The sequence below is a fragment of the Cricetulus griseus genome (genome assembly GCF_003668045.3).
Source record: "Cricetulus griseus strain 17A/GY chromosome 1 unlocalized genomic scaffold, alternate assembly CriGri-PICRH-1.0 chr1_0, whole genome shotgun sequence".
NCBI classification, from domain to species: Eukaryota; Metazoa; Chordata; class Mammalia; order Rodentia; family Cricetidae; genus Cricetulus; species Cricetulus griseus.
The window spans coordinates 140375041-140387152 of NW_023276806.1; positions in this window are offsets into that span (position 1 = coordinate 140375041).

Genomic DNA, 12112 nt, shown 5'->3' on the forward strand with positions numbered 1-12112 from the left:
AAAATAGAAATACAGGGCTCCTTGGATAGTAGCTTCCTTATATAGTCACTCAAATGGATCTCTTTCAAATGCCACAGTACCTAGGATTCATACTGAAGAACAGAATCTGACATTCCATGAGGCCAAAGAAAGAGGTAGAAATCCAGGATTATATAATACCCCTGGATGACCTACAGTGTGTGCAGATATAAGTATGCAAGGAAGAGCATCCATTCTAGGGTGAGAACTTTTGCTCCTGGTTTTCACTTGAATTTTTCCTCACTATAAAGACTAAAGGGTACATGTCATGATTTTCCTGGTGGGGCAAAGCTAGAGAAACAGAACAACTGGAGTTCCCACTGAAGCTGGAAACTAATGATGATAGTGAGGGAAAAGTGCTAGATCCTTGTTAACGGCCCGTGGAGCTGAAGTCCCAGGTCTGTTACCTGTCTACAGAGGTATACCAGCCACATAAAAGCAGCATTTTGAATTAGGTTCATCTTGAGCATCCCACTAGCTTTAATAAAACTTCTCAATAGTGATTCTTTTGTATCCAGCCTTTTTTCCCTCTTAATGTCACTTTGTTCCCTGATTATTAAATCTCTTTGTATGTCATCTAATATCTTAACATCTCTCAGAACCTCAAACTCAATACTGTCAAATTAAAATGGTTTATTCTTACAAAAAAACTAAGACCTGTTATTTTGCATTGTTTTAAATTAACACACTAATGTTTTGTAGTAGTTACAGGTTTAAAAAGAAACTAAGCAAAAAATAAGACCTTCCCACCTACTACAGCCCCCAACTCCACTACAATTTCCCAAATTGCTAACATCTTGCCTTGCTGTAGAATATATACATTTTAATGTTGATGAGCCACTGTTGATATGTTATGACTAAACAAAGTTTGTAGGGCCATCTACTTGAGTGTGGGCAACACACCAAGAGCCACACCCATGAGGAAAACTGATTCTCCCTTCTCCACCAGTCATTGACTGCCATGGCTCCTTCACTGCAGACAGTGCTTCATGAACTCCTTCCCCTGTCCATGCTGGAATGTTGATGTGCTTGATACTGTGAAGGTCCTATGCAGGAAACCGAAGGTCCTGTGAGTGTGTGAAAACAACACTGTTTTGGGCTACTGGCTCTGACTTCTGTCTCTTCAAATATTTCTCATCTGTTTCCTGTGATGTTTCCTAAGCCTCCATCAGTAAGAGGCATGATGGAGAGGTCCCATTATCTCTGAGTCTCTTAATCTATCAGTTGTTCAATCTCTGTATTAACCAAAAATCCACTGCAAAAAGAAGCTTTTCTGATGAGGTATGAGAGTTGCACTAATTTCTGGGAATAAGGATAGGTATTTAAAAGACAGTTTGAACTCTGAGATACCATCTTACTCCTGTCAGAATGGCTAAAATGAAAAAAAAAACAATGACAGTTTATGCTGGAGAGGATGTGAAGAAAGGGAATACTCCTCCATTGCTGGTGGGAGTGCAAACTCATACAGCCACTTTGGAAATCAGTATGGCAGTTTCTCAGGAAAATAGGAATCAGTCTACCTCAAGATCGAGCAATTCCTCTCTTGGACATATACCCAAAGAATGCACATTCATACAACAAGGACATATGTTCAACTATGTTCATAGCAGCATTATTTGTAATAGATAGAAACTGGAAGCAACCTAGATGTCACTCAAGTGAAGAATGGATAGAGAAAATGTGGTACATTTAAACAATGAAGTACTATTCAGAGGAAAAAAGCAATGGAATCTTGAAATTCCCAGGCAAATGGTGGCAGTAGAAGAAACCAACCTTAGTGAAACCTCACAAAAGACAAACATGGTATGTACTCACTCATATATGGATTTTAGACATAGATCAAAGGATTACTAGCCTACAATACACACTGCCAAAGAAGCTAGGAAATAAGGAGGACCCTAAGAGAGACATACATGGTCCCTGGGAGAAGAGGTAATGGACAAGATCTCCTGAACTAATTGGGAGCATGGGGAAAGGGGACAGGGAGTTAGGAGAAAGAGAATGGGAGAAGAGGAGGGGAGAGGAGGTCATGAGAGAGCAATCTTGAGTCGGGGAAGAATAGAGGAGAGCAAGAAAAGAGATACCATAATAGAAGGAGCCATTATAGGTTTAAAGAGAAATCTGGCACTAGGGAAATGTCTGGAGATCTACAAGGTTGACCCCAACTAACAATCTAAGCAATAGTAGAGAGGCTTCCTTAAATGCCCTACTTTGATAATGAGATTGATGACTACCTTATATGCCATCCTAGAGCCTTCATACATTAGCTGATGGAAGCAGAAGCAGACACCCACAGCTAAACACTGAGCTAAACTCTGGAATCCAGTTGCAGAGAGGGAGGAGTGATGAGCAAAGAGGTCGGGACCAAGCTGGAGAAACCCAGAGAAACAGCTGACCTGGACAAGGGAGAGCTCATGGCTCCCAGACTGATAGCTGAGAAACCAGAATAGGACTGTTCCAGAACCCCTGAACAAGGATATCAGTTTGGAGGTCTGATTAATCTATGGGGCCTCTGGTAGTGGATCATTATTTATCCCTAGTACACGAAAGGACTTTGGGAGCCCCCTCCACATAGAGGGATGCTCTCTCAACCTAGGCACATGGGGGGAGGGCCTAGGTCCTGCTCCAAATGATGTGACAGACTTTGAAGATTCCCCCACGGAAGGCCTCACCCTCCCTTAGGAGCAGAAAGGGCATGGTAAAGGGGGTTGGTGGGGGTCAGGGGAGGAGTGGAGGGAGAGGGAACTGGCATTGACATGTAAAACAAGCTTTTTTCTAATTTAAATTTTAAAAGGGAAAAAATAAAATACTTGTAAACCAAATTTTAAAAAAAGTAAAAGGCAATTTGATGCTAACACCTAATAACATTAGTAGTAGTTTATCCCCTAGGGGTTATGACTTCCCCAGGCTCAGGTTCTTGGCTCATTTAATTGGTATGAGGCATGTGTTTCTCCCTGTGGGGTAAGTCTCAAATCCAATCAGAAAACTGTTCATTACATTCATCCCATTTTTCCACCAATTAGCATATCTTGCCACACTCATCATTATTGTAGATTATAGGATTGACAATTGAGTAAATCTGTCAATTTTCTTCCCCAGAAGTTTGCATAGCATCTTCCAGTACTATAAAAGCTAGCTTCAAGACAAATATGAACATGACTTCCCCTGACTCTGTGACCAAAATGTGTGGTATCTTCAACAATCAGGTCTTACCATCAAGTTCTGGTGGGCAACCAAGAGCAATAGCAATAGCCTGTATAAATTTGGGGGAGGTCTCTGAGACCTCCTAATAAAATTAAAGCAGGTTCCCTAACCTCCCTGGTAGTGAGGTTTTTAATTACCAGGAAACACAATATATGGTAAATCATATCTAGGTTTATAAGCAGCCTCCAAAAAAAGTTGCACAATAAACTGTTTTATACTCTTGCAGGCAATGAATACGAATTTTTATTGTTTTATATCTTTATCAGCATTTGATGTCTTTCCTTTGGATTTTAGCCATTCTAACAGATATACAGTGGACTCTTCCTTCCCCCTCCACCCTGACCTCTGTTGAGTGAGTGTCCCCTCTGCTTCGGCCCGACTTCCACCATCACCCCTTGAATACTGGCATAGAGTGGACCCACCCAGACAGGGAGGATCTTCCTGAGTCCAGAAACACCTCACTCTTGGTTCCCACTCTTCCCTGACCTCTGCTGAGGTGAGTGTCCCCTCTGCTCCAGCTCACCCCTTGGATCTCTCTGGGCTGGCACCTGGCATAGAATGGACCTGCCCAGACAGAGAGGACCTCCCTGAGTCTGGAAACAACTCAAGCTTGGTTTGCCTTCCACCCTGATCTCTGTTGAATGAGGAAAATACCAGGGGAGGCAAGACCATCCAGAGATGCAGACACTGAAGTCTTGGCCCACATATACCACCAGGTGACAAGAGGAGATAGAGAAACCCCACCTGCACCCACTGAAAGAAGAGATGGGAAGAAGACAGATTAAGAACACACTCAACAACAGAAAGACCAATATGACACCACCAGAATCTAGGGACTCCACACCAGCAAGATCTGAAAAGCACAACATAGAGGAAGAAGAAAAGCCAGACCTTTAAAACTACTTTATGAAGATAATAGAGTCCTTTAAAGAGGAAATGAGAAAATCTCTTAAAGAAATAGAAGAAAAAATAAACAACAAATAAATAAATAAATAATATCTTAAAAAATCTAAAGAAAGACAAGAAAAAATAACCAAACAAGTGAAGGAAACAATAGAAACAGTTCAAGGCATGAAAGCTGAAATAGAAACAATAAAGAAAATTCAGAATGAGGGGATGCTGGAAATAAAAAGGCTGCATAAACAATCAGAAACTAAAGATGTAAATATAACCAATAGAATACAAGAGATGGAAGAGAAAATCTCAGTTGTTGAAGACTTGCTAGAGGATATATAGTCATCGTCCAAAGAAAATCTCAAGTCCAACAAATCCTTAACACAAAATATCCAGGAAATATGGGACACTGTGAAAAGACCAAACCTAAGAATAATAGGCATAGAAGAAGGTGAAGAAATTCAGCTCAAAGGTACAGAAAACATATTCAACAAAATCATAGAAGAAAACTTCCCCAACCTATAGAAGGACATGCCTATGAAAGTACAAGAAGCTTACAGAACACCAAATAGACTAGACCACAAAAAAGAAGACCCCTTGCCACATAATAATCAAAACGCCAAAATTACAGAATAAATAGAAAATATTAAGAGCAGCAAAGGAAAAAGGCCAAGTAATATATAAAGGCTGACCTATCAGAATTACACCTGACTTTTCAATGGAAAATTTGAAAGCCAGAAGGTCCTGGATAGATGTCCTACAAACACTAAGGGAACATGGATGCCAACCCAGACTACTGTACCCAGAAAAACTTTCAATAACTATAGATGGAGAAAACAAGATATTCCACAACAAAACCAGATTTAAACAATATATACCTACAAATCCAGCCCTATAGAAATTACTGGAAGGAAAACTCCAACCCAATGAAGATAACTACACTCACAAAAACATCGAAATAGATAATCCCACTTTACCAAACATGAAAAGAAAAAGGAGGGTGAAAACTGCACACAATGACACCAACAACAACCAATCCAAAACAAACAAGAGTCCACAATCAGTGGTCATTAATATCCCTCAATGTCAATGGTCTTAACCTGCCTATAAAAAGATACAGGCTAACAGAATGGATAAGAAAACAGAATCTATCCTTCTACTGTATACAAGAAACACATCTCAACTTCAAAAACAGACATTACCTCAGTGTAAAGGGTTGGGAAAAGATTTTCCTATCAAATGGACCCAAGAAACAAGCTGGTGTAGTATTCCTAATATCTAACAAATTAGACTTCAAACTAAAATCAAACCAAAGAGATGAAGAAGGGCATTTCATACTCATCACACGAAAAGTCCATGAAGATGAAATCTCAATCCTGAACATCTATGCCCCCAATACAAGGGCACCCACATTTGTTAAAAAAAAAAACTGATAATCTTTTACTCTGTCTAAAATCCACATATGAATGAGTATATACCATGTTTGTCTTCTTGTGACTGGATTACCAGCCTACAATCCACACTGCCAGAGAAATTAGTAAACAAGGAGGATGCTAAGAGAGACATACATGGTCCCCTGGAGAAGGGGAAAGGGACAAGATCTCCTGAGCAAATTGGGAGCATGGGAGGAGTGGGGAGGGAGCTAGAGAATGAGAAGGGGAGAAGAGGAGGGGTGAGGAGGACATGGGGGAGCAGAAAGGTTGAGTCGGGGGAAGAATAGAAGAAAACAAGAAAGGAGTTACCATAATGGAGGGAGACATTTTAGGTTTAAATTGAAATCAGGCACTAGGGAAATGTCTGGAGATCTACAAAGATGACACAAACTAACAATATAAGCAACAGAGGAGAGGCTACCTTAAATGCCCTCCCCTGATAATGAGATTGAGGACTGACTTATATGCCATCCTATATGCTAGCCTTCATCCAGCAGCTGGTGGAAGTAGAAGCAGACACCCACAACTAATCACTGAACTGAACTGGAATCCAGTTGCAGAGAAGGACGAGTGATGAGCAAAGGGGTCCAGACCAGGCTGGTGAAACCCACAGAAACAGCTGACCTGAACAACTGGGAGCTCTTGGCCCTCAGACTGATAGCTGGGAAGCCAGCGCCAGACAGATCCAGACCACAGGAATGTGGGTATCGGTGAGAAGACCTCGGAAATCTATGGGGCCTCCTGTAGTAAATCAGTACTTATCCCTAGCATAGGTGTGGACTTTGGGAGCCCATTCCACATAGTGGGATACTCCCTGAGCCAAGACACATTGGGAAGGGCCTGGGCCCTATCCCAAAGGATATGACAGATTCTGATGACCCCCCCCCCCCCCGCTATGGAAGACCTCAACCTCCCTGGGGAGCAGAAAGGATATATGATAGGTAGGGTTTTAGATGGAGGGGGAGTGGCAAGGGAGGAGGGGAGGGAAAGGGAACTGGGATTGACATGCAAAACAATCTTGTTTCTAATTCAAATGAAAAACCTCACACACTTATAGTAGGAGACTTCAACACCACACTCTCACCACTAGACAGGACCACCAGACAGAAACTTAACAAAGAAACAAAGGATCAAAAGTTATGACCCAGTTGGTTTTAACAGACATCTATAGAAAATTCCATCCAAACACAAAAAGAATATACCTTCTCAGCGCCACATGGAACCTTCTCTAAAACTGACCACATACTTGGAAACTTAACAAACCTCCACAGATACAAAATTGGAGTAACCCCCTGTATCTTATCAGACCACCATGCTTTAAAGTTAGAATTAAACAACAACACAAATTGCAGAAACCATACAAACTCATGGAAATTAAATAATGCCCAATTGCACCATTTCTGGGTCAAGAAAGAAATTTAAAAAAAAAAAAGAAATTAAAGACTTCCTAGAATTTAATGAGAATGAAGACACAACATACGCAAACTTATGGAACACTTTGAAATCAGTGCTAAGAGGAAAGTTCATAGCACTAAGTGCCCACATGAAGAAACTGGAGAATAGTCACACTAGAGATTTGACAGAACAACTGAAAGCTGCTTTAGAACAACAAGAAGCAAACTCACCATGGAGGAGTAGACACCAGGATATAATCAAACTGAGGCCTGAATTCAATAAAGTAGAAACTAGGAAAACATTACAAAAAGTCAATGAAACAAAGAGTTGGTTCTTTGAGAAAATCAACAAGATAGACAAACCTCTATCCAAACTAACCAAAAGGCAAAGAGAGAGCATGCTAATTAACAAAATCAGAAATGAGAAGCGGGATATAACAACAGGCACGGAGGAAGGAAATCCAGAGAATCAACAGGTCATACTTTGAAAACCTGTACTCCACAAATTCAAAAATCTAAAGGAAATGGACAATTTTCTGGATAGATATCACTTACCAAAATTAAATCAAGAACAGATAAGCAATTTAAATCAACCTATAACCCTCAATGAAATAGAAGCAGTCATCAAAAGTCTCCCAACCAAAAAAAGCCCAGGGCCAGATGGCTTCAGTGCAGAATACTACCAGAAATTCAAACAAGAGCTAATACCTATACTCCTCAAATTGTTCCACACAATAGAAGCAGAAGGGTCATTACCAAACTCTTTTTACGAGGCTACAATTACCTCGGTACCCAAGCCACACAGACACAACGTAAAAAGAGAACTACAGACCAATATCCCTCATGAACATTGATGCAAAACTACTCAACAAAATATTGGCGAATCAAATCCAAGAACACATCAGAAAAATCATCCACCGTGATCAAGTAGGCTTCATCCCAGTGATGCAAGTATGGTTCAACACATGAAAATCCATCAATGTGATCCACCATATAAACAAACTGAAAAAGAAAACCACATGATCATCTCACTAGATGCTGAAAAAGCCCTTGACAAAATCCAACATCCCTTCATGATAAAGATCTTGGAGAGAACAGGAATAACAGGACCATGTCTAAACACGATAAAAGCAATATACAGCAAACCAACAGCCAACATCAAACTAAACGGAGAAAAACTCAAAGCAATTCCTCTAAAATCAGGAACAAGACAAGGCTGTCCACTCTTTCCATATCTCTTCAATATTGTACTTGAAGTTCTAGCTAGAGCAATAAGACAAGAAAAAGGAGATCAAGGGGATACAAATTGAAAAGGAAAAAGTTAAACTTGCACTATTTGCAGATGATATGATAGTCTACATATGTGACTCGGAAAAACCCCACCAGGAAACTCCTACAGCTGATAAACACCTTTAGCAAAGTAGCAGGATACAAAATTAACTAAAAAAAAAATCAGTAGCCCTACTATATACAGATGATAAACACAATGAGAAAGAAATCAGAGAAACATCACCCTTCACAATATCCACAAACAACATAAAATATCTTCAGGAAACTCTAACGAAAAAAGTGAAAGACCTGTACTGTAAGAACTTTGAGTCTTTAAAGAAAGAAATTAAAGAAGATACCAGAAAATAGAAAGATTTCCCATGCTCTTGGATAGGTAGGATCAACATAGTAAAAATGACAATCTTGCCAAAAGCAATCTACAGATTCAGTGCAATCCCCATCAAAACCCCAACACAGTTCTTCACAAACCTTGAAAGAACAGTACTCAACTTTATATGGAAAAACAAAAAAACCCAGGATAGCCAAAACAACCCTGTACAATAAAGGAACTTCTTGTCCTGACTTCAAGTTCTATTATAGAGCCATAGTCCTAAAACAGCTTGGTCTTGGCACAAAAATAGACAGATAGATCATAGAATTGAAAACCCTGATATTAACCCACACACCTACGGACACCTGATTTTTGACAAAGAAGCTAAATTTATACAATGGAATAAAGAAAGCATCTTCAACAAATTGTGCTGGCACTATCAGATTCGGACATGCAGATGATTGCAGATAGATCCATATCTATCACCATACACAAAACTTAAGGCCAAATGGATCAAAGGCCTCAGCCACACTGAACCTGCTAGAAGAGAAAGTAGGAGATACCCTTGAATGAGTTGGTACAGGAGACTGCTTCCTGAGCATAACACCAGTAGCACAGACATTGAGATCTACAATTAATAAATGGCACCTCCTGAAATTGAGAAGCTTCTGTAAGGCAAACCACACAGTCAGAAAGACAAAACAACAGCCCACAGAATGGGAAAAGATCTCCACCAACCCCACATCTGACAGAAGGCTGATATCCAAAATATACACTGAACTCAAGAACCTAGCCACCGAAACAGCAAACAATGAAATTAAAAGGTGGTGTGCAGAACTAAACAGAGTATTCTCAACAGCAGAGTCTAAAATGGCTGAAAGACATTTAAGAAAGTGCTCAAAATCCTTAGCCATTAGGGAAATGCAACTCAAAACAACTCTGAGATGCCATCTTACACCAGCTAGAATGGCTAAAATCAAAAACACCAATGACAGTCTATGCTGGAGATGTTGTGGAGAAAAAGAAACACTCCTCCATTGCTGGTGGGAGTGCCAACTTGCACAACCATTTTGGAAATCAATATGGCAGTTTCTTAGGAAAATGGGAATCAGTCTACCTCAAGATCCAGCAATTCCTCTCTTGGACATATACCCAAAGAATGCACATTCATACAACAAGGACATATGTTCAACTATGTTCATAGCAGCATTATTTGTAATAGATAGAAACTGGAAGCAACCTAGATGTCACTCAAGTGAAGAATGGATAGAGAAAATGTGGTACATTTACACAATGGAGTACTACTCAGAGGAAAAAAGCAATGGAATCTTGAAATTGGCAAGCAAATGGATGGCAGTAGAAGAAACCAACCTGAGTGAGGTAACCCACTCACAAAAAGACAAACATGGTATGTACTCACTCATATATGAGTTTTAGACATAGAGCAAAGTATTACCAGCCTACAGTCCTCATCACCAAAGGAACTAGGAAACAAGAAGGACTTTAAGAGAAGAATGCATGGCCCCTGAGAAGGCGGAGGGTCCAGATCTCCTGAGCTAATTGGGAGCATGAGGGTAGGGGAGAGGGAGCTGGGAGAATGAGAGGGGGAGAAGAGATAGGGAGAGGAGGAAATTGGGGAGCAGGGAGGTTGAGTTCGGGGAAGAATAGAGAAGAGCAGGATGAGAGGTACCATAATAGAGGGAGCCATTATAGGTTCGAGGAGAGATCTGGCACTAGGGAGTTTTCCAGAGATCTACAAGGATGACACCAACTGACAATATAAGCAATAGTGGAGAGGCTACCCTAAATGCCCTTCCCCTATAATGAGACTGATGACTACCATATATGCCATCCTAGAGCCCTCATCCAGTGGCTGATGGAAGCAGAGGCAGACACCCACAGCTAAACATTAAACTGGACTCTGGAACCCGGTTGCAGAGAAAGAGGAGTGAAGAGCAAAGAGGTCGGGACCAAGCTGGTGAAACCCACAGAAACAGCTGACCTGAACAAGGTGGAGTGTATGGACCCAGATTGATGTCTGGGAAGCCAGCATGGGACTGATCCCGACCCCTGAATCTGGATGTCAATGAGGAGGCCTCGGCACTCCACTGGTAGTGGATCAATATTTATCCCTGGCATAAGAAGGGACTTTGAGAGCCCATTCCACATGAAGGGATGCTCTCTCAGCCTGGGCACTTGGGGGAGGGCCTAGGCCCTGCCCAGGATGATATGATAGACTTTGGGGAACCCCCATGGAGGGCCTTACCTTCCTTGGGGAGCAGAGAGGAGATGAGGTGGGAGGGAGTGGGGATCTGGGGGGAGGGGAGGGAGAGGGAGAAGGGGTTGACATGTGAAGCAAGCTTGTTTCTAGTTTGAACTAATAAAAATAGTCTCTTGGGAAGAAAAACAGCTATACAGTGAATCCCATTGTTGACTTACTTTGCTATTCTCTAATGGCATATGATAATGAGCACATTTCCACATGCTTATTTGCTTTATGTGTATCTTCTTTTGTGAGTTCTTCAGATCTTTTGGCCCATTTTTAACTTTACAAATAAAGACTAAGAGTAAAGAACTTGTTCCTCGCCATTGTCTCTTTTGAAGTGTGTTGAAGAGAGCCCGAGTGGAAGAAGAGGAAATTCTCATAGGCCTTCTCAGTGTCCTCAGTGATGCCCTCAGTGCACAGAGCGATGGTGCTCAGAGCATGCTCAGAGTAGCTTTCCCTGGGGATTTTACTGTCAGAATGAAAGACTTTCTCACAAATGCTTTGCCTTGAGTGTTCCTCAGGGGATACAGATCACGAAGAAGAGGCTGGGGCATGAGGCTGACTGGCAATGCCACTCCTTATCGTCAGAGAGCATCTGAAGTATGCCAAAAAGGCTCTAAGAAAGAGATGTCTTGTGTAGGACAGTCTGCTGGACCTCAGTCTCTCATGTAGGTCATGCGTGACTTGATGTTTGATTACCTTGGTCCAGCTCTACCCCATGTTGAGGGGGCTTTTGAGTTGACACTCAAGCTAGCCACAGCCTCACAAGATGATGCCTGAGGACTGGAATTCTAAGTGGGAATTTCTGCATGCATTGCTCTCTTTACCATCTTCTGTGTTCCAACAAACAGGTAGCCTGATTTACTATAGCAACTCACCTGTAAGAAATATGGCAGTAAATTATTTGTTCATCACTGACATTATTAGAGTTTTTGTTTGTGTGTTTCTATGTTTAGACTTTGGAGCACTGTAGCTCAAAATGCAAGTGTTTTCTTTTCTTAAACTTGCTGTAATGTTGCAGCGTAATGTAAAAGTAGTTGAGCAAAACCAAAGAGCATATTCTGGCTTGTCAACATCCCTCTTTTTTATCCCTTTCATCTCCACAAAAATCCTCCTCCAGCTTTCCTAACCGGTTAACATCCCTCAAATGCTTTCATGTCAGCATTGATCATCATGAAGTTACCTTGAGCAACCCAGCCCTCCCAAGAGGAGACCAGGTTCTAATTAAGCTGACAGACAGCAGGGTGAAGACAGTGTCCACTGAGATCAGAATAACAGTGTTTTCAATAACGAAAGGATCACA